The sequence below is a fragment of the Pipistrellus kuhlii genome, unplaced genomic scaffold (assembly GCF_014108245.1).
Source record: "Pipistrellus kuhlii isolate mPipKuh1 unplaced genomic scaffold, mPipKuh1.p scaffold_m20_p_9, whole genome shotgun sequence".
Lineage (NCBI taxonomy): Eukaryota > Metazoa > Chordata > Mammalia > Chiroptera > Vespertilionidae > Pipistrellus > Pipistrellus kuhlii.
In genome coordinates, this window is record NW_023425595.1 from 56431715 (window position 1) to 56456787 (window position 25073).

At 35.8% G+C, this 25073-nt stretch overlaps 1 pseudogene; it reads left to right on the forward strand.

Moving 5' to 3' along the window:
* The window catches only part of LOC118713779, a 59288-nt pseudogene extending 34513 nt beyond the window's left edge, over nucleotides 1-24775 (forward strand).
* Nucleotides 24776-25073: the final 298 nt, after the last annotated feature.

Below are 25073 nucleotides of genomic sequence, written 5' to 3' on the forward strand. Positions count from 1 at the left end.
AAAATTTAGTAGTCAGGGACATGGGGGATACTTGGCCAGAAGATTAAAGAAAAGTCAGGAGAGCTGAAACCGGTTTGGCTCAGTGGATAAAGCGTCGGTCTGCGGACTGAAAAGTCCCAGGTTCGATTCTGGCCAAGAGCATGTACATTGGTTGTGGGCACATCTCTGATGGGGGGGTGTGCAAGAGGCAGCTGGTCGATGTATCTCTCTCATTGATGTTTCTAACTCTCTATCCCTCTCCCTTCCTCTCTGTGAAAAATCAATAAAATATATTTAAAAAAAAAGGAAAGTCAGGAGAATATGAAGGCCTAGAATCTAAAGTGAAAGTATTTTAAAGAAGAGGATGTGATCAACTGTCTCATATTCTGTTGCTAGTGGTGCCAGACGGTTGGATGGCTGGAATTTCTCAGTCACTAGTGGGAGTGGGCTTGTTGGAGTACTGCTGGAATAAGAATTTCTCGAGGCCCCCATTGGAGAATGAATTGCTTTTATTGGCATGGAATTCTATTTGTTTGGTTGCAAAGTCCCACTGTCTTTAAACCGGTCCTGGAAAATGTGCAGCTGCAAGCTCAACAGAGCTAAACGCAGGACCAGTATCCAGAGTTTCTGTTCCATGGTGGAGCTGGGTCTGATGTAGCATTACACTAGTAAAAGTCCATTAGTCCATTGTGTGGGGTCCACATGTCTGTGAGAGATGTGGGGTAGTATATTGTATACAACTCCTGCAAGCCCTTCAAGCTAGGAGTCAGATGTTAGTAGCAAGAGAAAGAGAGAGAGAGTATCCCTTTGTTCAGAAGTTAAATATCAGATTTTGCAGCCCTGCAGTGGCCAGGCCTATTTCTGGCCACTGACTCTGTCCCAGGTGTGACTGATAGATAAACTTTTTCCCACATTACCCAGAACTTACTGGGCATGCATGAATCCATTAACCAGACCCTTCCTATAGCAATCTGCTGGGAGCAGAAGACCTGGAGGATGCTGAATTGCAGCTTCCTGGCAAAGCTGTACACATGTCATACCTATTCTATCTAGTCACCCCTTTACTTCTTTCCTGTTATTTAATAACCATGTTATTCTAAAGGTATGAATAGGTCAAGGAGATGAGGCTTGAGAATTCAACAATGGACTTGGTATGGTGGAGCTTATCGGTAATACATATGAGCATTTTGGTTGAGTCATAGGCAAGAGCATGATATGAGGATATTGATAAAATATAGGGGAAGAGATTATGTCTAATAAATATTACATTATTTTATCTATAAAAGGAAGAAGAGATTTAAAACAGCATAGAGCTTGTGTATCTTAACTGATCAACTTATTATAGTGACTATATACTTTTAAGTGAAAATATATTTTATAAATTATGAGCTTATCAAATTTATAGATTACTAATGTGTTTTACTACTCAATGTCTTATATGGGACTTTGTATTTAATAGATGACAAATTGACATTTGCAAAATGAATAAGTTTCAAAATATTTGAAAGTATAAGATAAATCACTGTAAGTGGGGCAGGGACAGTTAAAATGTTTACGAGTAAATGGAAGACTGTTAGATAATGAACTTCTCTATGTTCTCATATATAACATGAATTGTAGAGGATTAAAGCACTTAATGGAATAATTTAGATATGCTCTGCTGGTATCTTTATTTTAAGTGACATTAGCTGTTCAATAAAGTTATATTTTAACATAAATGTTAGGTTTTATAGAAAATTATGCTAGAAATAAGAAGTTGACCCATTTCATTTTTATTGTGTAAGTTATGATTTGTTATAATTAAAATTAGCTACACCAGGCATTTTAAGCATGTTAATAATTAATGTGTAAATGAAGTAATTTTAAGTGTCTTTGACATCAGCTCCAAATTCCCCAGAATTAAGATCTTATGTTTGTCAAATTAATGATTTATGCAAGTTTTGCAAACTCACTGGGGATAATTAAATCCTATTTACATAAATTCCAAAGCAGTGCCTTTGACTTGATATGACAAGCTACCTACACTGATCAACAGGAAGAAGTAGCTAATTAACAAGAAAATGAATGCCTTGTTTTTTAGGAGACACAATGCATGCTATGCAAAATAAAGCACTTAATCTACAAGATAATACTTAACTTTTTAATGCTGGCAGTTAGCCCCAGTCGGTGTTGCTCAGACAGGTTGCCTCATTCAATTCTCTATCAGGGTAGGCTATAGGCTCAGGTTGTGGGCTCTACCCCATTAGGGGTGTGCAGGAGGAAGTCAATTAATGTTTAGCTACCACATCAATCTCTCTCTCTCTCTCTCTCTCTAAAAGCCAATTTAAAAAAATCTTTAAAAATAATGTTAGCTGTTAGTTTTACATTCAGCTAACATGTAAATCCTTTACTGTATATTGATACCAAACACTATAAACCTACGTAAAAATATTTTGCTTGTACATCTATATTCATTGGTGTCTGGAAAAGTGAAGGCCCTTTGTCAAAGTTTTGGTGGCAAAATGGGCTCTTGGTTCAGTAACATCGGTTCTTGAGTATGAATTCAGAGCCAGACTCTGGTGCAAGAGGAAGTTCATTTAGCACAGAGGCGGAAGAAGTGAGCCAGCTGGGCTCATGGACTCAGAAAACAAGGTACAGAGGCAAATAAGGGCCAATGCTAGCCTGAGAGGAGCTACTCCCCAGTTTGTAAGTCTTTTAGAAACCTTTAGAGTTTAGGAGAAATACAAGCAAAGAATTGGGCTGAGTAAAGAAGGAGCGAGGAGACAGATGCAGATGAAGAGGAGCTGGGGGGGGGGGGGGGGGTGCGGGCGGGCTGGGGATTGAGAGAGAGAAACAGAAGGGGGGAAGAGAAAACATGCATTGGGTCTTTTGCCTCAGGGTTTTTATTTTTTTAAAGGCCAGAATTTTAGGGGAGGTCTCAGGAGAGGATCTCAATAGATCATTCATTCATCCATTTTAAGGTGTGTCCTTTCAGAATTGTGATCTCTCCTGCTTGGTTGGGAGCTAGGATAGGGGGTCACCAGTCATTGCATCTGGTCTTGATGTCAGTCATGATGTTGCTTCCTCTGGTTTTGCTGCTTTTCGGGGCCTAGAGCCGAAGCAAATCTGAGTTAGATTTTATCTATCATTTGACCAAAAATTGTATCTCTGTGGTTAACAGGCCTGAGGCTTTGTTCCTAAGATTACTTGATGCTGATCAGAACCTCACTGTTTTGAGGGCCTAATGCTTAAAGAAGTGGAAGTGCAAGGCAGAAGGAGCAGGTGAGTCAGCGTGCTGGATGAGGCAAGTTTGAATCGACTCTCTGCCTCAGTTTCCCCATTCCACTTGCCAAGGAAATTTCTTAACTTCTTACTACTCTGTTTCAAAGGGAGGGGGAATCTTTGCTACCCTTAATAATATCATTAAACAATTTTATTGACAGAAGAACTTTGTTTTAATCTGTTTACTAGTTCTGCCTCTGTGTAGAGAGAATAAAAGGAAGACTTCTCTTCAGAGAATGTATTTGCCTGAATTAGTCATAATGTGTTAGAAATTGTGTATTTTGTTTGGTAAACATACCATTTAACACCCTGAAAGATCAATAGTCTCAAGGAATACTTTTGTTCATCCCTCTGGAGCTAAATAAAAGGGATACTTCCATCAAAGCCGTGATATCTGGAAGAGGAAGACAAGGATTGACAAGGATCCCAAACTATCTTCTTCTCACCTTGCTAGATGTTTCAGAGTACCCCCTAAGAAGTATACTTTTAATATGTGATGTTTAATTCACCCTCACAGAGTTGATATCAGAATTAAAGGAGGTGATAATATATATAAATGTACTTTGCTTGATGTAACCTAATCATTTCTCAAGATCTAGCTCCAAAATCTCCTGTGGGATCTCCTTTTTATGGGTGTCCCTATCATTCCACTTAAACCTACAACACAAGGGATGTATTCATTCACCTGCCCATCCTCATTCCTCTGCACATAGTAGGTATATAGTCAATATTGAACATGAAAATCTCCCACTATAAGAATGACAAGGCAGGAACTGGTATGATTCTTCACTGTAGCTTTTGTTTCTAGTATTGTCCTACTCTTAATAGGTGCTAAACTTTTATGTTGAAAATAAATTTTATACTTAAAAAAAGGAAACAGAAACAGAAGTTAAACTAGTATCTAGACCCAACCTATTTTTTTAGTCTTTTCTCCTACCCTCTTATTATTATTTTAATTATGTTTCAGCAAAACTAGACCAAACACCATTTGCTTTATTCACTTTGTGCCTGAAAAGACACTTGTCATCCCTTTCTATCTAAACCCTATTCTTCACCAAGACTGTCTCAGATGGTACTCCCTATCTGCACACCAAAGGAGAAACTCCAGTATAATAATTTCTGTTAATCATACTCACCAGTTCCTAGTCTACTGCCATTACCATTCATAAAGGCCCCTCCTTAGCTTTATCTAGTTATCTATCCTCTTTAGCCCCCTCTCTGTCACTGTTCCTATATAGCCTCTCAAGAGCAACTATGTCAAGGGGTTTTACATGCATCCTTCTATTCATATGTGTTTTGGTCAGGTCATCATTATGTAAATGGCATGCTATGGAATACAACCTATCTTTTCATTTTCCATTCAGATCTATGATTTTTTGATATCCAACTACATTTCAGTATGTATATCCAGTCTATTGTTTCTTATTTTACAAATACTCTAATTATGCTGAAGCACAAATAACCTTTAAGAGCACAAATCTGATCTTGTTATTTAATTGTTTAATATCCTTCAGTGATTTTTTTATTTTATTTTTTCATTCTAGCCACAGCGACTTCAAGTTTCTGGAGCCTGTTACACTTCCTCTTTTGCTCTTTGCACATGGTGTTCTCTCCTCTTTTGGGTATCAGCTTAAATTTTGTTTCCTCAGATAAGGCTTCTACAACTGTCACAATAAATCAATGGTCCAAGTTTTAAATATTATTTTATACCAAATGCTTTTTATTGTACTTTATAGTCTGTGCATATATTTATTTGTGTCTAATTATTTAATATCTATTTTATCCACTGTAACATTAGCTCCACCAAAGCTGGGAAAGATATATTCTTCCTCAGTCCACCTTGTTTATGGCCCATTGATCATGGGAAGTCCTCAATGAAAAGTGTTGGATGATTGGATGGCATAAGAAAAGTGAGTTACCAAAGGACAGAAAAGTAATTACAGTCAAGCTGAAGATAGAAAAGTTGCACCTTTTCCTTTCTTGGACTTGATATTCTTTGGATGGATCACCATCATATATATCATGATGTTAATATATATATGTATTAACAGCTCAATGCCTGGCACATAATATAAGCAAAATAAATATTGCAGGAATACATAGAAATAGCAATGAATGGAACCATTAAGTAGGTGGCTTTATATTTACACTGAAGCACTACTGACTATTATGCTAAATCTTGGAACTCAGTGGTTAAAAATAGTTCTGATTGTCATTCTCTTCAGTTTATAAGCAGACACTATATTTTCTTAAAATTTTTATCAGGTTGAAATGGTTTTCTTTGCTGTCCTAAGGTCAGAGTAAAAATTTGAAAGTGTTGCCAGTAGATTCAAACTCAAAAAATTCCTGGTAAAAATGTAGAAAGCTAAGTTCCAAAGTGAAGCTGAATAGGATCAATTTATAAATGTTCAATTTGTGCTCATTTTAATAAAGTAAAGGAGACTAATGACCTGTCTGCTTAAAAGAAGATGGGTGGGTTTTAGTTTCTAAGGCATATTTCCTTTACTTTAGGAAATCTAGAATAACAAACTGTCATTTTTCCAACTTCATTTCTGCCTGAGCAGATTTTATCAATGAGCCTGTCACAATGCTGAAATTGGAAGCTTTGCTGTGTTGTGTCATAAATCTATCTTGAATCCTTGCAATATCAAAAAACAAAACAAAAAGAAAACACAACAAACCAAAAACAACTCTTAAGGAAGGCTCTTATTTAATTATAGAAGTATCAGTGAAATTGCCACGTCTTCACCAAGTGGTATAATTGTATAACTTATTGGATCCAGGCCTTGAAAACCAGGGGTAATTTTCCTGTTATACTCAAAAAGTTAAATTACTTAGAAAGGAGTACTGGTCTAAATTTTGGTAATGCTGATAGGTAAGTAAATAGAAAATATAGCCCCTATTGGTTTTGATGAAGGGTAGTAATTCATCTCTAGTCCAGTTAGTCTATCTCAGCAACTGATGTTCTGCTCTCTGAGACTTACTCTTTGGCTTAAGGCAGTGGTTCTCAAACTTTTTAATGCCCTGACCCTTCAATGCAGTTCCTCACGTTGTGGTGACCCCCAACCATAAAATTATTTTTGTTGCTACTTCATAACTGTAATTTTTGCTACTGTTATGAATCATAATGTAAATATCTGTGTTTTCTGATGGTCTTAGGCACCCCACAGGTTGAGAACCGCTAGCAGGGTCACCTAAGACCATCAGAAAACACAAACATTTACATTATGATTAATAATAGTATCAAAATTACAGTTATGAAGTAGCAACAAAAATAATTTTATAGTTGGCAGTCACCACAACATGAGGAACTACATTAAAGGTTTGCAGCATTAAAAAGATTGAGAACCACTGGCTTAAGGTATTATGTTTATAGGATTTACTGATTTATAAAGCTCAATCCAATTTTCAGTATTTACCCATTGATTAAGTTTTTCATCTTTACACAATAACTATAGCCAGATACATCATTAATACCCAATAATAAAAAGGAAACTAAAACTAACCAAGGATAAAATATTTGTCTAAGAACTTAATGCAAACACTCAGAAGATTCCAACATGTTAGCCAATAGGACAGCAGTGAGGGAGAGCATGTGAGTGAATAAAGGAGTGAGAGGGGAGTGTGTGGACATGTGTGTTGTGTATGTGGGTGAACAATGGACAATAAGATCTTGCGGGGATCTTGAGGACTGGCAGAATGGGATTTCCTGGATGCAAGTTCCTGCTACTGCAAGGGTACTCCCAGACTAGATGGCCTTGAGCCCAGATCACATGCCATCTTGAAGGTAGGAGCAGCAGAGGCCAGGAATACAGTCACACCAGCATCCAGACTTCCCCCAGAAACCACCTGGAACCCTCACAGAGAGCTGCTTGCCTGTCCCCTCGGCAGTGAGTGGTACCTTACATCACTGCCAGCTCTCAGTAGGGACCGCAAGACAGAGAGACCTTCCATATTGGGCCTCCTGGCCTGCATACCAAGCACCCCACATACCAGGACCTGGCTTGCCTGGATCCTGTGTGCACCCAGTGGCTGCCCAGACTTGTTGCTTTGGGGACCCCCATGTCCCAGTGCCAGATCTTTGCACCAGCAGCCTGCCTTCCTGGTCACCTTAGTTCAGTGGTTGAAGCTAAAACAGGAAGTTCATTACATTATGCCACAAGATGGAAATGCAAAGAATGGAAAGCTAGATGGAATCTAGCATTAAAGACAGCTGTAGTCAGGAACTTCTACAATCAGGATGGTGTACGCTTCTCATTTTACTTTTCTTTTTTTTTTTTTAAATATATTTTGTTGATTTTTCACAGAGAGGAAGAGAGAGGGATAGAGAGTTAGAAACATTGATGAGAGAGAATCATCGATCAGCTGCCTCTTGCACACCCCCTACTGGGGATGTGCCCACAACCAAGGTACATGCCCTTGACCGGAATCGAACCCGGAACCTTTCAATCCCCAGGCCGACGCTCTATCCATTGAGCCAAACTGGTCCCGGCTCATTTTACTTTTTTTGGTGAAATTTGTTGTTACTGTGCTACAGCATAAGTTTGATATGGAAGATATGGTCTTTAAAAGTGAACTTCAGTTCTATTGTCAAGAACATTAACTACATTTTTATTTTGAGAGCCCTTCATACTGTTTTCTGTAACAACTGTACCAATTTTCATTCAAATTGTAGTTTTTATTTGCATAAAATAGATATTTTAAAAAACAAAAGATAGATATCTTAGGAGACTATTTTAAAAGTCTAGCTAAGATTCATTGATGGACATAAGGAAGGCAGTAGCAATGGGTGTACAGAGATGGGGACAGGACTGAGGAGTGGTATGAAAAAAGAATCTATAGAATTCTCAGGGCTTAGAAATAGAGAGTAAAGAATATAAGAACAGAACTTCTATATTTCCAGTTGTATGATTTCACAATGGTACTATAATTAACAATGTATTGAAAACATTAAGAAAAGCAGATCTGGTAACAAATTATTTTAAATCTCCACCCAAGGATATGTTTATATTGATTTTAGAAAAAGAGGAATGGAGACAGAGTGCAGAGAGAGAAATATTTATGTGAGAGAGGAACATTGATCTGTTTTCTCTGTATGCATCCCAACCAGGATCAAACCTGAAATCTGGGTATGTGTCCTGACCGGTGTGTATTTGGAATGACACACCAACAAATTGAGACATACAGGCCAGGGCTAGCAGCAATTTTTGATAAATTCATTGTAATATCTGCCCAATTTCCATCTCTGGGTTACTGGTCAGTAACCATAATGCTCATAGAAAGAATGATTGTTTGATTGTTACTCTTATATTCTTTTGTCTTTGATGTAATTGAGCTTGTTCAGAAGTTGACATGTGGTCAAAAAGAAGGTATGAATCTTTCAGAAGTGTCTATGATCAGAGGCTCAACAAGGAGGTGCTTTCAGTAATGGCCTTTTCTCTTCCCATTCACAGAACTTACGCTTTGTATTCTCCATGGTACCTTTGTGCATAAGGAAGGTAGTTCTTTAAACAGTATATTTTTTTCTTACATATATATATATATATATATATATATATATATATATATGTGTGTGTGTGTGTGTGTGTGTGTGTGTGTGTGTGTGTGTGTGTGTGTATGCATTGCAAATTACTGCGTGCTAATTTTCAGAACTACCAATGTTATAGTAATAGCAAGAAATAGTAATGTTGGACATGAGACACGTGTCTGTAAGGGCCTCAATAAAGAACTTAGATATTGTCCATATTCACACATTTGAGATACTAAAATGGTCTCAAATTCAATTAACATATTTCTATGTGAAAATGTTTTCTTTAAAAGGTCTCCTGCTCATGTTTTCATAGACTCTTTAATAATTTCTTTAGCCCACAAGCTGTGTGATGATATTGTTTTGACTTCACTAAAAAACTGCTCATTTTAATTGGATATCACTGCCTCAAGCTTTGGAATACATTTTTTTTCTGTTTATACCCATAAATAATAGAAAATATGTTAGCACATATTTCATTAGTAATCATTTTGACAAGCTATCCAGTTTGATATTTTAAGATTTCATTATTTGGTACTATCTCTCTCTCTCTTTTTCCTTTTCTCTCTCTTTCCCTCTCAAGTACTCAGGAAAATTTGTTTTTGACTCTTTATCTTCTAGACCAGAGATTGTCACATGATGGCCTGCAGATTGGTTGTCAGTTTTTCTCTTAATACAGTTTAATAAAACACAGTCATACAAATTCATTTATGTATGTCTATGTTAGCTTTTGTGCTCCAATGACAGATTTCAGTATTTATAACAGAGACCAACTAGCATGCAAAGTCTAAAATATTTACTCATTCATTAAAGAAAATGTTTGCAAAACTCTGTTTAAACTATAATTTCTCCATAATGGGTGATCCTGACTACAAATAACATTCTCATTAAAAATATATAAGAATGGAATGATGAAATACTCTTTAAAAACCTTTCCTCCTTTCCACTGTCATTTTATTTTTCTTCATGCAATTCATACTTTCATATTATGTATGCATGATGTTGAATAGAATAATATTCAACATAACTCATTTGGTATACTGCATTATCCCCCAAAATAGTGAAAAGCACAAATACATGGAGGCTAAATAACATGTTACTATGTATTGAATGGGATAACACTGAAACCAAGGAAGTATTTAAAAGATACCTTGAGACAAATAAAAATGAAACTATATAATCCCAAATCTAGGAGACACAGTGAAAACAGTCCTAAGGGGGACATTCTTAACATTAGGAGCCTACCTCAAGAAACAGGAAAAATATCAAGTAAACACTCTAACCTTACACTGAAAAACTATAAAGAGAACAGCAAAGCCCAAAGTGTGCAGAAGAAAGGAAATAATAACTAACAGAACAGAAATAAATGAGTCTAAAAAACAAACAATATAAAATATCAATGAAACCAAGAGTTTATTCTTTAAAAGATAAACAAGACTGATAAAACTTTAATCAGACTCAAGAAAAAAAGAGAGAGGACACAAATAAATAAAATCATAAATGAAAGAGAAGGGAAGGCCTACTCTTGCATGAATTTATGCATCGGGCCTCTAGTAGAAACATATAATCTAAAACTGAATCAAGAAGAAACAGAAAATCTGAATAGACAATTATAATTAATGAAATTGAAACAATAATCAAATAACTTCTAAAAACCAAAAGTCCTGGACCAGATGGCTTCATGGGTGAATTTAACCAAACATCCAAAGATAAACTATTTAAAAAATATCTAGAGAAGGGATATCCCCCAGTGCCCAAATTTTGTGCACTGGGCCTCTAGTAATAACTATAAAAGAAAAAAGAAACAAAATGATTTTAGAAAAAAATTAAGATGCGGTATTAGAAACACAGGTAAATTTATAGACCCCTTATTTAGTTCAATTAACTTGTAACAATACCACAACTTTATAGCTTTATTGTTGACCTTCATTTTCATTGCCATGTAGGTTCTTCAGCATTTTATTTTCCAGATGAACTTGAAAATCAGCTCAAGTTGCATAAGCCCTCATTTAGAAATTTTCATTGATATCATATTGAATTTATAAATATATGTTTGGACATTCCACTTTCCTTGTAATTTATTATCATTGAGTCTTCTTTGCCTTTTTCAGTAAAGCTTTGTCATTTTATTATATGCATTATAGCCATTTCTTGCTATATTTATCCCTCGATGCTCATATTAGTTAGGATTTTAGGTTGCAAACAATAAAATTCCCTGGACAAAATAGGCAATAAAGACTTTTTATAAGGATATTGAAGACTCACAAATCACAATAGGAGCCTGGAAGATTGTTAATTGGCAATATCTAAAGTACTTATGGAGTGCTAAGAAAACATAAATACAATGACACTGACCCAGCCAAGGAAAATCAAGCATGTACTCTGCTCTTATAATAAATTTAAATCCAATCATTCTTTCTGAACCTGAGTCATGAGCAAGATTAAAAACTCTAGAGAGTCAATAGGCTGAGCTGAGATGGAATACTCAACCCCTCTGAATTACAAGGAGTTGGGAGGGAGAAGTTTATTTTCTTTTTAATATTTATTTTAAAATATATTTTATTGATTTTTTACACAAAGGAAGGGAAAAGGAGGAGAGTAGAAAATTAGAAACATTGATGATAGAGAAACCTTAATTCATCTGCTTCCTGCACACTCCCTACTAGGGATGTGCCCATAAGCAAGGTACATGCCCTTGACCAGAATTGAACCTGGGATCCTTCAGTCTGCAGGCCTATGCTTTATCCACTGAGCCAAACTGGTCAGGGCAAGAAATTTAGACCTTTTCAATTTCCACAATTGAAGTTGGATTCCTGGGATTATTTCCCACAAAATTACTTTACATGGAGAAACATTTCTCTTAGATAAAATGAGGGTGTGAGCAATAAATGGGAACTTCAGTAAATTCTTATTATGTAAGGATTTATGTAGGAAAATTGGACAATTTATCACTATAATATTTGCTGGGGCATAGGAAACCTACTAAGTTTTATGTGGCCATCTAATATATGCTTACTTGCCAGGACCGGTTTGGCTCAGTGGATGGAGCATTGGCCTGCGGACTGAAAGGTCCCGGGTTCGATTCCGGTCAAGGGCATGTACCTTGGGGGCTGTGCAAGAGGCAGCTGATCGATGATTCTCTCTCATCGATGTTTCTAACTCTCTATCTCTCTCTCTTCCTCTTTGTGAAAAATCAATAAAAAAATATTAAAAAATAATATATGCTTACTTCTCTTGATGTTTTATTAATTCTAAGAAAATTTTACTTAATTAATTTCTTAGACAAGCTATCATGTTATTTAAATATCAATATAAATAATATAGATAACTTAAATAATATAATATAGACATAGATGAATAGATATAGATATAGATACATAAATTTATCTCTGTTTCTAATACTGCATCTTAATTTTTTTTCTGAAATCATTTTGTTTATTTTTTCTTTTATAGTTATTACTAGAGGCCCAGTACACAAAATTTGTGCACTGGGGGGTGTCCCTCAGCCCAGCCTGCACTCTCTCTAATCTGGGACCCCTCAGGGGATGTCCAACTGCAGGTTTAAACATGATCCCAAAGGCAGTCAGATATTCCTCTCACAATCCATGATTGCTGGATCCCAACCGCTTGCCTGCCTGCCTGCCTAATTGCCCCTAACCACTTCTGCCTGGCAGCATCATCACTTTCTTATGATTCCCCTGCCAGTCTGATCACCCCCAACTGCCCACCCCTGCTGGCCTGGTTGCCCCTAACTGTCCTCCCCTGCAGGCCTAGTTCCCCCCAACTGCCCTCCCTTGCCAGACTGGTCACCCCTAACTGCCCTCCCCTGCAGGCCTGGTTTCCTCCCTCTCCCCGCAATTGCTCTCCCTTGCTGGCCTGGTTGCCCCTAACTGCCCTCTCTTGCTGGCCTGATCACCTACAACTGCCCTCCCCTGCCAACCATCTGGTGGTGGCCATCTTGTGACCACATGGGGGCAGCCATCTAATGAGAGGATGTGACAGCAATTTGCATATTACCTCTTTATTATATAGGATTTTCCAAGCAATACTGCCATATTGTTTATAAAATTCAAATCTATAACAATAAAAGCATAATATGTTAATTATACCAGACAGCTGAAAGACCTCCTGGACATCCTTCCAGACATCCTTCTGGACAACCTTCTGGATGAGGCAAGCTACTGCAGCAGCAAGGGCTGAGCCCTTGCACAAATTTCATGCCCTGGCTCTCTGGTAGTTCTAAAAGCTTCATATCCAAACTGATTTTCCCAAGCCCATCCTTCTTGTCTTCCAATCACTCTTTGTCCTTAATGATAATCAATTTGATGTTTAATCTATCTTTTCTGATGTTTACATCTTTATTTTTGGGCAATATGTCCTCAGAACTTCTGCTAAATTTTCAATTTGAAGCAGAGATTAATGATTTATCATTGTAGTAACCGAGGCTTTAGCTGTCTTAAATAATTTATTCCTTATTATCCTACTTTTATCTTCCCAATATACTTATATTTTTTTATCATAAGGCAAAAAAATGTAGAATTAATCACTGCTAAATTGCTTTTATTTACATAATTATGTATTTATCCACCAATACTTTTTTCCAAAAGCAATAATTTTCCAACCACAAGTCATATTTTTTTCAGTACCCAAACACACCAAATAATATATCTGATTCCTTTTTAAATTTTATTTCTGGTTCTATCTCTCCCTCAGCAATTTTCCTTTCTGCTCCAGTCTGGACTGGTTGATCTTTAGGTCTACTGCAGGATAGTTACACTGGAACATTAAAAAATCATCCTTCTATATTTCGGGCCCACTTTTCTGAATTCCATATCTTCTTCTTGATGTATTTCTCACAGAATACTTGCTAAAACCTTCTAGGAAAGGTTATTTGGAAAATTAAATGTTAAAATCTTTATTTTGTAAGAATTTAAAAGTATCTTTAATCTATTTTCTGATTATAATGGGATTGGATCTGGGTAGAGGAAACAAAATTAAAAATAATTCTCATAGGTATATATTGTAGAAGACATTGCTTCATTTTACTGTAGATCCAGATTGCTATTGAGCAAGCCAAATGACATTCTGATTCCCACTTCTATGATATGCCCACTTTCTGATACCACCTCCATATGCTTTTAAAATATTCTCTTTATCCACAAGATTTTGAAATTACATGACAATGTACATAGATAAAAATTTTATCCATTGGTCATTCTTCAAATTCTTTCACTACTGAGATCTAATCTGTGCTTCTTCAATTCTAGGAGATTTTCTTTCTCTAAAAATACCAAATATATATAATATGTATTAATTTTATAAAGAAACCATACATTTTTATCTCCTCTTTTATACTCAATCTACTTCTCTTGGGTTTCATTAGCCACACCTAATAAGTTTTATCCAGCTCCACTGACTCTCAACTTTGCTCCACAACAATCTTTCAGTAGATGTCATTGCATTTTAGTTTTGTCCTTCTCTTTGTCTGCTTCTATGACCTGGTGTGTCCTAAGAATGGATTTTATTATTTTTTGCCAAAATATTTTCTCTTCTTTTTTTTTTTAAACTTAAAGGTCTTTTTATTCCATGTTTCCAAATATGAATTCATCAACTGTATAAAAAAGTAACTGCTTATTTTTTATAATCACTTTACTCAGATTTATGCTTTTGGATCTCAATCCTTTACAAATTGCTAAAGAAGTTTTACTATGCTTGAAAATAAAACTAGTATAATCAACTAACTTAAAAATGGAATCATTTTGTCAATTACTCAAAGGTTGAATTTAACACAAAACTATATTTAATACCTAAGATTCTAATTTTAATCTGACAATAATTTGAGTTCCAAAACAATTAAGTCTCCTGTCTTTCTTGAAAATTAAAATCAGTATTTCCGTGGATTCCAAACCTTGTATTTTAATAAATTCTTAAAGAAAAATAACTTTGGTATCTGAGAATATACACAACCATCTTATTAAACTTTGGATCTTACAAGCAAACATGGATAAAGGGAAAAGAAGCTATAGTCTGCATTCATATCATTTGTATATCTTTCCCAACATGTAAAGTGATTATATTTGTTCTGAGATGAATCTTGGTACTCTAGGAAATAGTTAAATTCCATTACCACGCAGTCATTTACTAATGTTTTATTTACTTTTTTTCTTTTTTAAAGAAAATGAACATATTCTTAGATTAGATATTAGTAAGCAGTGTCTTTGGTTAAACAAAAATTGAAACCTGTTGTTTGCATTTGAGGAGCTTTAAAAAAATTATATATATATATATATATATATATATATATATATATATATATATTAGAGGAAAGGAGCAGGAGAGAGACAGAAACATCAAGGATGAGAGAGAATCATTGATTGGCTGCCTCCTGCATGCTAGAAATCCCAGCATGTGCCCTAATGGAATCAAACAGTGACCTCCTGGTTAATAGGTTGATGCTCAACCACTAAGCCACACCTTTCTCTAGAACAATGCCTGGCAGTTAGCCAAACTGCACAGTAGAGACAATCAGAATTAAAAAAGTCACTCTCCTTGATTCTATGGAGCTTAGTCTGGTAAAATGCCCAATAAAAAAAAAATCACAAAAACAAGTAAAACGTGTTAGTGTTTAGGAGGCATGTTACATACTGCTGTCAACATATGAAGTAGTTGGATTTAGTCTTATCATTCATCCAGGATTTATTTTGAAGTTTGGCTAACTGCCAGGAATTGTCATAGCTGCTGGAAATGCCATATGAACAAGCCAGACACAGTTTTTACCAACCAGCAGATGCTCTCAAGGAAATGTATTGGTAGCATTTTTATTAAGTTGGGGGAGCCAAAATTCACATTTAGCTCAATCTGATGCCAAATTTCATCATCTGCTATATCATTCCACCTTCTCGAATGTTATCTGTATCTAGTGCAGTACTCATTTGTCTCTTCTGTTGTTTGTTTATCTGCCCAATGACAGTAAAAAAAAAAATAAATAAAAATAAATAAATAAATAAATAAAAAGCCAGATATGTTTTCTGAGTCACCCATCCAAAAATTGGTTGGAAACTAATCTAGTATTCTTACCCTGCATTTTAAGTAGATTTAGGTATCTTGAAAAAGGAGCAGAAATCTTTGAAGGAAATGATAATACCTGTGTTCAGGGCTCACAGCCATGGAAGTGCAATTTGTAGCTCCAATATTAACAGTGGCAACAGCGATGGTCTCAGTGTGCTGTGGTTTTGACTTGGTCTTTCCTTTTTTCTTACTGTTTTCTGAATCTGGTTCTCCCAGCTTTCTGTTGACTGATTAAATCATCAAAATTTCCCCCTATTGCTTGCAACTAAGAGCCCATGCTAATTGAGTTTTAATTATTTAATCAAGAGCACTGAACTTGCCTGACCAATAGAGGATTGGATGATAAAGGAATGAAATGTTCATGTGTTTATGCAAAATTCTAGACAATTTCCTCCATCTTCTTCACTGTAGGGAAAGGTAAAGTAATAGGAATTAGAATATCCATCACGATTTCACAACCATTAACAGATGTGATAGTAAAGACAATTCACTTAAAAAAAATTGGATTATTGAAACATAAATTGATTAGGTCAAAATGAATATCTATAAGTATCCAGGCTCTAATTAATAGCATCTCAAAACACTTGGAAACAGGAATAAAATTGAGATGTTTTATTTTTCCTTTTAGTCTACTTCTAATAGTTATCAACTTTTCATTCTAAATTTTATTTTTTCAGATTTTTGTGTGAACATAATTCTAAAAATGTGAACTAAAAAATTCTGTCAAAAACATTTAACACTAATGACCACCAAATAACCAAGTACTGTGGGGTTTTTTTTCCCCTCATTTTTTTTTTCAACTAGTTACTCTGATATCATATGCACAAAATATAAAGAAACAGTTTATCAAGAAATTTGTTAATTCTCAAAGTTGGGATTTTAATCAGAGAGGTTCCCTTACCATAATGTATACATACTTTTTTCCTTGTTAAAGTTTATAAGAGTTTTATGTTTATTCCAAGAGAAGTTTGTCAAATGGATGCATACCTAAGTAGAAATTTTCTGTGATATTTATTTATGATAGAAATTATTCATGAATCTGTTGATTTAGTATCTTTAATTATAGGAATACATTACCAGTTCTAAAAAAGAAAATGATTCATCTGTCCACATTTTTCATTCTGCCAATGTTTCAAAATTTTCAAGGATATTAGAGAGCTTGGCCATTGAGCATATAGCGATATCAATTAATACTAATATGCAGCAACTACTGCATATTAATTACTGAGTGGATAAACTTTATTCCAGATATTTCATAATACCTAGAAATTTGATGATTGACAAATGGATATCTAAGTATTTTTAAAAATTCTAAATAAAATATGTTTATCTTTATTCATATGAGCTGATGCCTTCAGTGATTACTCAAACTTAGTTTGAATAATCAAAGCGTTTTATATATGTGAGAGGTTGTTACATGAATCCACAGTTGGGAGGAGCTAGTTCTGTCTCCTCTGACCCTGAATGACCTTTCTACTACATGACAGCATCTCACTGTCAGTTGTTATACTTAGAATAAATGTTTATTAAGCCAAACTCCCATATTTCAAGACATTTTTATGATGTATGAGCCATCAGGTAATATGAATTTATGTTTGAGAGTAAAGTATCATAAATATTGGTATTTAATAAATGCATGGTAAAAACATTTTGGAAGATGGTGGCATAGGGAAATGCAGTACCTGGAACCTCTAACAACCACATCAAAATTGCAACTAAACGGCAGAGCAGCCATCACTCAGAAATGCCTGACATGTAGATGAACAGAAGTCTTATAAGTAAGGATTTAAAAAAGAAGCCACATCGAAGCTGGTAGGAGGGGAAGAATTGCAGAGCATGCTGGTTCCATACTTACGTGTGGTGGTTAAAAATAGGGAGGACTATCTCAGCTGTGAAGATCCTCTTTGAGGAGCCAAGGGTCCAAGACTAGACCCACCAGTCCAAGATTCCAGGGTTGGAGAGACAAGTCCCATAAATTCTGGTTGTAGAAACCAGTAAAGCCCTGGCCGAATAGTTTAGTTAGTTAGAACATTGCCCCATTATGTCCAAGGCTGAGGGTTCAATCCCTGGTCAGGTCACATGCAAGTACTTATCAACCAGTGAATGCAGAGATAAATGGTACAATGGATCAAAATCAATAATTTAAAAACAAAACAAGAAACAGTGGGGATTTTGGCTGAGTGAGACAGTGGCTTTAGAGTCCCTTGTGTTTCTCTTAAAGGGCCTGTGCACAGACATGTTTGGATTCACTCCCTCTGAGCTGTAGTTCTGGGGCAGAAGCTTGAAAGGCATCAGGATCATATGGGGAGCAGCCAAATCATTCAGAGACAGCTGGAGGGACAACTTTCTGCAGACAGAAGAGTTGGCAGAGTCAACTGTTCCTTTTCTGAGCCCTCTCCCAACAGAGCCAGCAGGCAGGTACCATATCTGAGTCTCCATCAACTTGGATAACACCATTCACCCCTCCCTGGTGATTTTCCACTTGCATGCCCACCCAAGCAATCTCCAATGGCTTTTCCATCCAATGGCCTGTTCAAGTTTGTATTGAGGACTTTCCTAAAACCTCTTAAACAAGCAGTGTTTGTCCTCTGGATTCCTTCTACCTCTTCCAAATTTATTCTTATTGTTGAGAGTTTTATATTTGTCCCTCATTTTCCCTCCTTTGATCCCCTCCACTCAGTTACCGCTACACACTGGCCTTCACCACACTAATATCTATATTCGTGGGCTATGCATATATGCATGTAAGTTCTTTGATTAATCTCTTCCTGCCTCCCCTCCTTCACTTTCCCCCTTCTTTCTGAGATGCATCAGTCTGTTACATGCTTCCATGTCTATGGAACTATGTTGAACATCAATTTATTTTGTTCATCAGTTGATTTTGTTCATTAGGTTCCATATATAAGTAAGATCATGTGATACTTGTCTTTTTCTGACTGATTTATTTCAGTTAGCAGAATACTTTCCAGTTCCATCCATGCTATTGCAAAGGGTATGAGACCCCCTTTTTTTTTTTTTTTACAGCTGCCTAGTATTCCATTCTGTAAATGTACCACAGCTTTTCTGTCCACTCATTTACTGATAGGCACTTGGGCTATTGCCAGATCAAGCCTGCAACCTGGGATGTGCCCAACCTCCTGGTTCAGGTCGACATTCAACCATTGACCCACATCAGCTGGACTCAAATCTTTCTGCTCTTTCCACTGCTTAATGCTTTGCCTCTATTCTGGATTCCTACATTTTAATCTTCTTTGAAGTTCCTACTCAAAAAAAGTCCTTTCTTAAAGTACTTTCTACTTCCAAATAAGCACATGTCACCCATTTACCTCTAATTACAGATATCTGCAGGAGGTTGTAGCTAACAAGAGTTTTTGTGAGCAATATCTCTTTATTTCTTCTGTCTTATTGAGAGTCAGAATAGGCAAGGACTTCAGGTGTTGGTATCTATAGAGGCAGTCATTTTATGAGGCTGAAAACAACTAACGTGATAGTGCTTCCTTTATGTTCATGGATTAATTTTTGAGAGACCAAGTAGCTTTGAAGTAGAGTTTTAAAAGATGGCACTTCATTTCAGAAAGATTCAGGTTGAAAATCCATTTTTATTAGCAGCATTTTTATTATTTTAATGATTACAAAATCACTAGATTGTTTTTGTAAAATGTTCAGGCTCAAATGGTTGCCACATAAAAGACCATTTAATGACAATGTTTCAAGAATCTGATGACCTTCAGAATATATTTGTTAGCTCTCACAAGATACCCATTCTAATTGTTTTTACTATTTTGAATTCCAGAGATTATAAGTAAGTTTTAAAAGGTAACTTTATTAAAATTAATGGAGATATTTGGATGTTTTCTTGGTTTGGGGAATGAGAGAACATATATTCATTTGTTCAGCAAATAAATACTGATGAGCACTCATTTTTTTCTTTTCTTAATATATCACATATAGTGGGAACTCAAGGAAGGTTTACTTTAGCTGGGGCATCTCTGTTTAAATCATTTATTTTTTATTTATCTTTTTATTGAGAAAGTTATATGTTCTTAAATAAAACTTTAACATTACTTTCATGTAAAGTGATTTATAATCTTGTTAAGACATAAAATTTTTCAAGTTTTGTGATCATATTTGGCCCTGAAGAGTTTTCTTCATTTTTTACTTACTGGAACTTTTCTTATCTACAAAATAAGAGGAAATACATGGTATTGCTGCATCTTGTTTTTACAACAAGCTTTACTGAGCACTTACTTCTACGTTTCAGAATTGCTGGCCTCTGATATATAAAGAAAAGCAATATTAGCTATTGTAGCTACTACCCTCTAGAAGCTCAGACTAGTGGGGGGAAATAATAACATCTAAGGCCTAAGTAGTGCCTTACTGATTATTTAGCTTATGCATTTTTATTAGTGCTGTTTTATAGATGAGAAGTTTGACTTTCAAGAGTCAAGTTGTTTGCCAAAAGTTACACAGTAAGGCAATGGCAGAACTTACATTTAAACCAAGGTCTTATGTCTAAGTCAGAGGCAACCCTGTTACAGATTTAATCTCATATTAAAGGATAGTGAAAGCCTTGAAAAAATTAAAAGCTGTCTTCTCTCTGATTTTTTAATTTAGAAATGTTTGCTCAATGACAAATTCATTCTCAGTAAACAATTATAGTCTTCAAATTATCTTTATTCACCTTTTCAATTTGATCTGAGTGTTTCATAGATTTTTAGGTAAGGCAGAAACAGAACGAATACTGTACTACCCAAATACTCTGGAAAAGCAGCAAAGAATTATGCGAAAACCCAGAGTTGACCATAAAGGGAGTCCAAAATCAAACAGGTAACCAGGCTTCATTATTATAAATAACTAGAGACCTGATGCACGAAATTTGTGTAAGGGGCTCAGCCCTCACAGCCCTGGCTTGATCCGGATGGTTGTTCTGCTGTTCCATCTAATTAGCACATTAGCTCTTTATTATATAGGATGCATAATCCAATAATTTCTGAAATGCTTGTGAGTGAATATTTACCTAATTTTCTACTTGCTACAAAAGTTTTCCTTAAAAAAAAAATAGATCTGGGTCCATTTTGGATCTTGCAGCACCAAAAGTGTCATTCACTCTCAATGGTAATGACTGAGGGTTACATTAAAAACAATACAAACTTTAGTTTTGTAAACTTTATGACTATTATTAAAAAAAATAAAAAGTAAAACTGATTTAGGCTAGTAAATATGCCAGAAATAAATATGAGTCAGTAGAGCTAACTAAATTTAGAAAGTGATAAATTTTAGCTTACTATAAGAAATATTTCTGCCAAAACCGTTTTGGCTCAGTGGATAGAGTGTTGGCCTGTGGACTCAAGGGTCCCAGGTTTGATTCCGGTCAAGGACATGTACCTTGGTTGTGGGTACATCCCCTTGGGGGGTGTGCAAGAGGCAGCTAATCGATATTTCTCTCTCATTGATGTTTCTAACTCTCTATCCCTCTCCCTTCCTCTCAGTAAAAAAATCAATAAGATATATTTTAAAAAAAGAAATATTTCTAACAATTATAACTGACCTTGAATAGAATAAGCTGACTTTGAAGTAGTGAGGTTCTTATTATTAGATGTTTGAATAAAGAATATATAAAAGCCCTGGCAGGTGTTGCTAAGTGGTTAGAGCATCAGCCAGTGCACTGAAGGGTTGGTTGCAGGTTTGATGTTTGATTCCTGGTCAAGAGCACATACTCAATTGATTCCTGAACGAATTGAGGCATGTGAGAGAGGCAACCAATTGATGTGCCTCTCACACGTATCTCTCTCTCTCTCTCTTTCTCTCTCTCTCTCTCTCATCAATCAGTGAAAAAAAATATCTCCTTGGGTGAAGAAACTCTATTATTAAGAAATTAAGCATTGAAAAAAAACACATTCTGTTCTCTTCTGCTTCTAAAAAATAATATATTGCCTGGATGCTGTGGCTCAATGGTTGAGCATCGACCTGTGAACCTGTCAGGGCACATGCCTGGGTTATGGGCTCAATTCCCAGTAGGGGGCATGCAGGATGAGCTAATCAGTGATTCTCTCCCATTGATGTTTCTATTCATCTCCCCCCACCCTTCCTCTCTAAAATCAATAAAAAAATATTTTAAAAATATTAATGTGTAAGGCATTGAGTCTAAGGATGTCATGACATAAATAAAAGAGCATTCACATTTCTACTTCGGTAGACTTTTCAGTCACATCAGCTGACTCATCCTTTGTTGCAAATCATTAAAAATAGTATACCTAACACACATACTGAAAGCACGTAAACGCCATGCTGTGGGTGGATTCTGTCGTGTATCCTAAAGTTTACACAGGAGTTTTAGAAGGCTCCTTTTTATATTCAGCCAACTTATAAACTATTTCAGCAATGTTCCTGAAATTATTATATTTCTGCTTTTGGCTTTTCTTTTTAACCTTTTCTCACTGGACAATAAGAGCTAAGATCTTTCTTCAGAGGTCATTAAATGTTTTAAAAATTGCTCTGGTATGTTGCTGGAACCACAGGACAAAACATTTTCTCTGAAGTTTGGTATTTTGGTAATAAAACACAAGATTAGCAAATATGTCTAAACTGCTAATATATTACATTGGAAGCAAACACTCTTACAGGTTTTATTTTTAAAACCAGAATTGGAATTTTGTTTCTCTTTTGTGTTGCTTTTTCCAATTTGAAAAAACTCAACTATTTTGATAGATGATAAGCAATAAAATTTTACTATGTAATTCTGATATGTCTATATTAATATTAATATACATCTTTGACTCACTGACAAGACTATTAAAAGATTTACATTTTATCGAAATAAAATTTTCAATCCACCAGAAAGTTTTAACAAATTGTATGCATCAAATAATTAGATTTAAAACACATAAGACTAAAAGAACTAAAATAAAACTTTAAAAATGTAGAATAATATTAGAAGCTGTCTTAGAACAAGAAAAAAATGAATCAATGTTTAAAAAAAGAAAAACAGCTCTCATAAATGTTGATATGGTAAAATAAATAGAATGTTGTATCAAGTAACTGAATAACATTATTTTTAAGGATACATAAAATATATTCTAAATAAGGACAAAGAAAATCCTAACACATTTCATAGGGTTGAAACTCTTCAGAGTATGTTCTTGTCCTACAGTTAAGTTATACAAAAAGGCAAAGGCAATACAGGAAAGGTTTCTTGGAAAGGCTCAAATACATAAAATTAAGCAATAAACTTCTAAATAACCCTTTAGTCAAGGAAGATATTAAGTTATAAACCTGTCTGATGCTGTTAATCTGTTCCTAGTAGGAAACATCTAGGTTTAAAAGTTTCTAATAGACCAACATAAAAACTTTAATATTAGTGATAAATGTGTATATCTCATAAAGCTAGAAAAATAACAGGAAATTAAATGTAAGTAAACCAACAGAGAATAAATAAAATGAGAGCAGAAGTCAGTGAAATAGACAATAGAGGCAATTAACAAAGCCCAAAGCTGTTTTTTTGAAAATACCAGTATAGTAAATGTAGAAGTGAATAGAGAGAGTTCTCCTGGAGAGGACTTTCTGCCTAGCTATAGGGGGTGTGGTATGTAGAAAATATTCAATTATTATCTCCTTTATGGTCTGCTCAAATGTAGAGAACAATCTGCTCTAAATCATTATTTTCCAGGGCAGCCCATATCTGATCAAGGCAGCATATAAAATCTCCACAATTTCAACCTGATATGGGGTAACTTGGTAAATGCGTAATGCTCCCTGCCATGTTGATCAAGGTTTTGGCAGGCCAACATCATAATGTTTATCCTTAATAAACTGTGAACATTGGTACTGGGAATGGTTTAAGAAAGCAGGTGAGAAGATGAATAATTTTTGAAGTTAAGTTTTGAAGTTGTATCATTCACTACCTGTCTGACAATCAGTATCCCAAAGCGGGTAGGTGGAGAAGACAAATCTGCCATAAGGTGGTTGTCCAGTGGTTAAACCTTTTACTGAGAGTGGATTCAGAGGGTATGCTGGAGAAGGGGAAGCATTAGTTAATCTTATGTATTAGGGTTTGAAATATACAGAGGAAATGGTAGCCATAAGAATGACATACTTGCCTTGATATTGCCAAACACCTTTAATGTTCCACAGAAAGGCAATGGAGAGCTGAGGGAAGTACTGGGCAATTGAAATCCAGGTATAAAAACCTTTCCTGCAGGAAGGGGTAGAGAAAACCAAGGACTGGCTACAGTCAGACTGGCCTGGAGATGCTTCTGGCAGTAACATCACCAGGGCTGACCAAGCAGAACCCCAAGTTCAATTCAAACTTGTATCGGTTGGTGACGGTGGGGCTGGGAAAGCGACATTTGTGAAATGCCATCTGACTGAATTTGAGAAGTAAGTAGCCACTCTGGGTGTTGAGGCCCCTCCCCTCATGTTCCAATGGAGGGCCTATTAACTTCAATGTGTAGGGTACAGCAGGCTAAGAGAAGTTCAGGAGATTGAAAGATAGCTATTACTTCCAAGCCAAGTGTGCCATTATTATAACGTTTAATGCAACTTCCAGAGTTACTTACAAGAATGAGCTAACTGGCATAGAAATCCAGTATGATTGTGGGAAAACAGCCCCATCATGTTGTGTGGCCACAGAGTGGATATTAAGGACAGGAAAGTTAAGGCTAAATCAATGATCTTTCACCGAAAGAAGAATCTTCGGTACTATGGCATTTCTGCCAAAAGGAACTACCTCTTCTCTGGCTTTCTAGAAAACTAATGGGAAACCCCACCTGGGAGTTTGCCGCCATGCCTGCTCTTGCCCCACCAGAGGTTGTCCTGGACTCAGCTCTGGCAGCAGAGTATGAGCGCAACCCATTGGCTGCCCAGACCACAGCTCTCCTGGGTGAGGGTGACGGCCTGGGAGAAAGGGAAGCTGCAGCCCGGCGTCAGAAGTCTAGTTCATAGTTCATAGTGATGTCAGTGCATAGCAGAACTTTTGTTTGATCTCTGGGATGCTGAAAGAGATGAATGGACTTTGGAATGAATATGGCATATTTATTTGGGAACGTAGTTGTTTCCTTATTGAATTCCAAATCTAAAACTGCTAGTCACATCACAATATTCAGTGGTAAAACCTTGCTTGTTTTATGTCATTCTCATTCCTTTCTCCTTCAGAATCAAGTTGTATTTCGGGGGGGGGGGGGAAGAAAGAAAGAAAGAAAGAAAGAAAGAAAGAAAGAAAGAAAGAAAGAAAGAAAGAAAG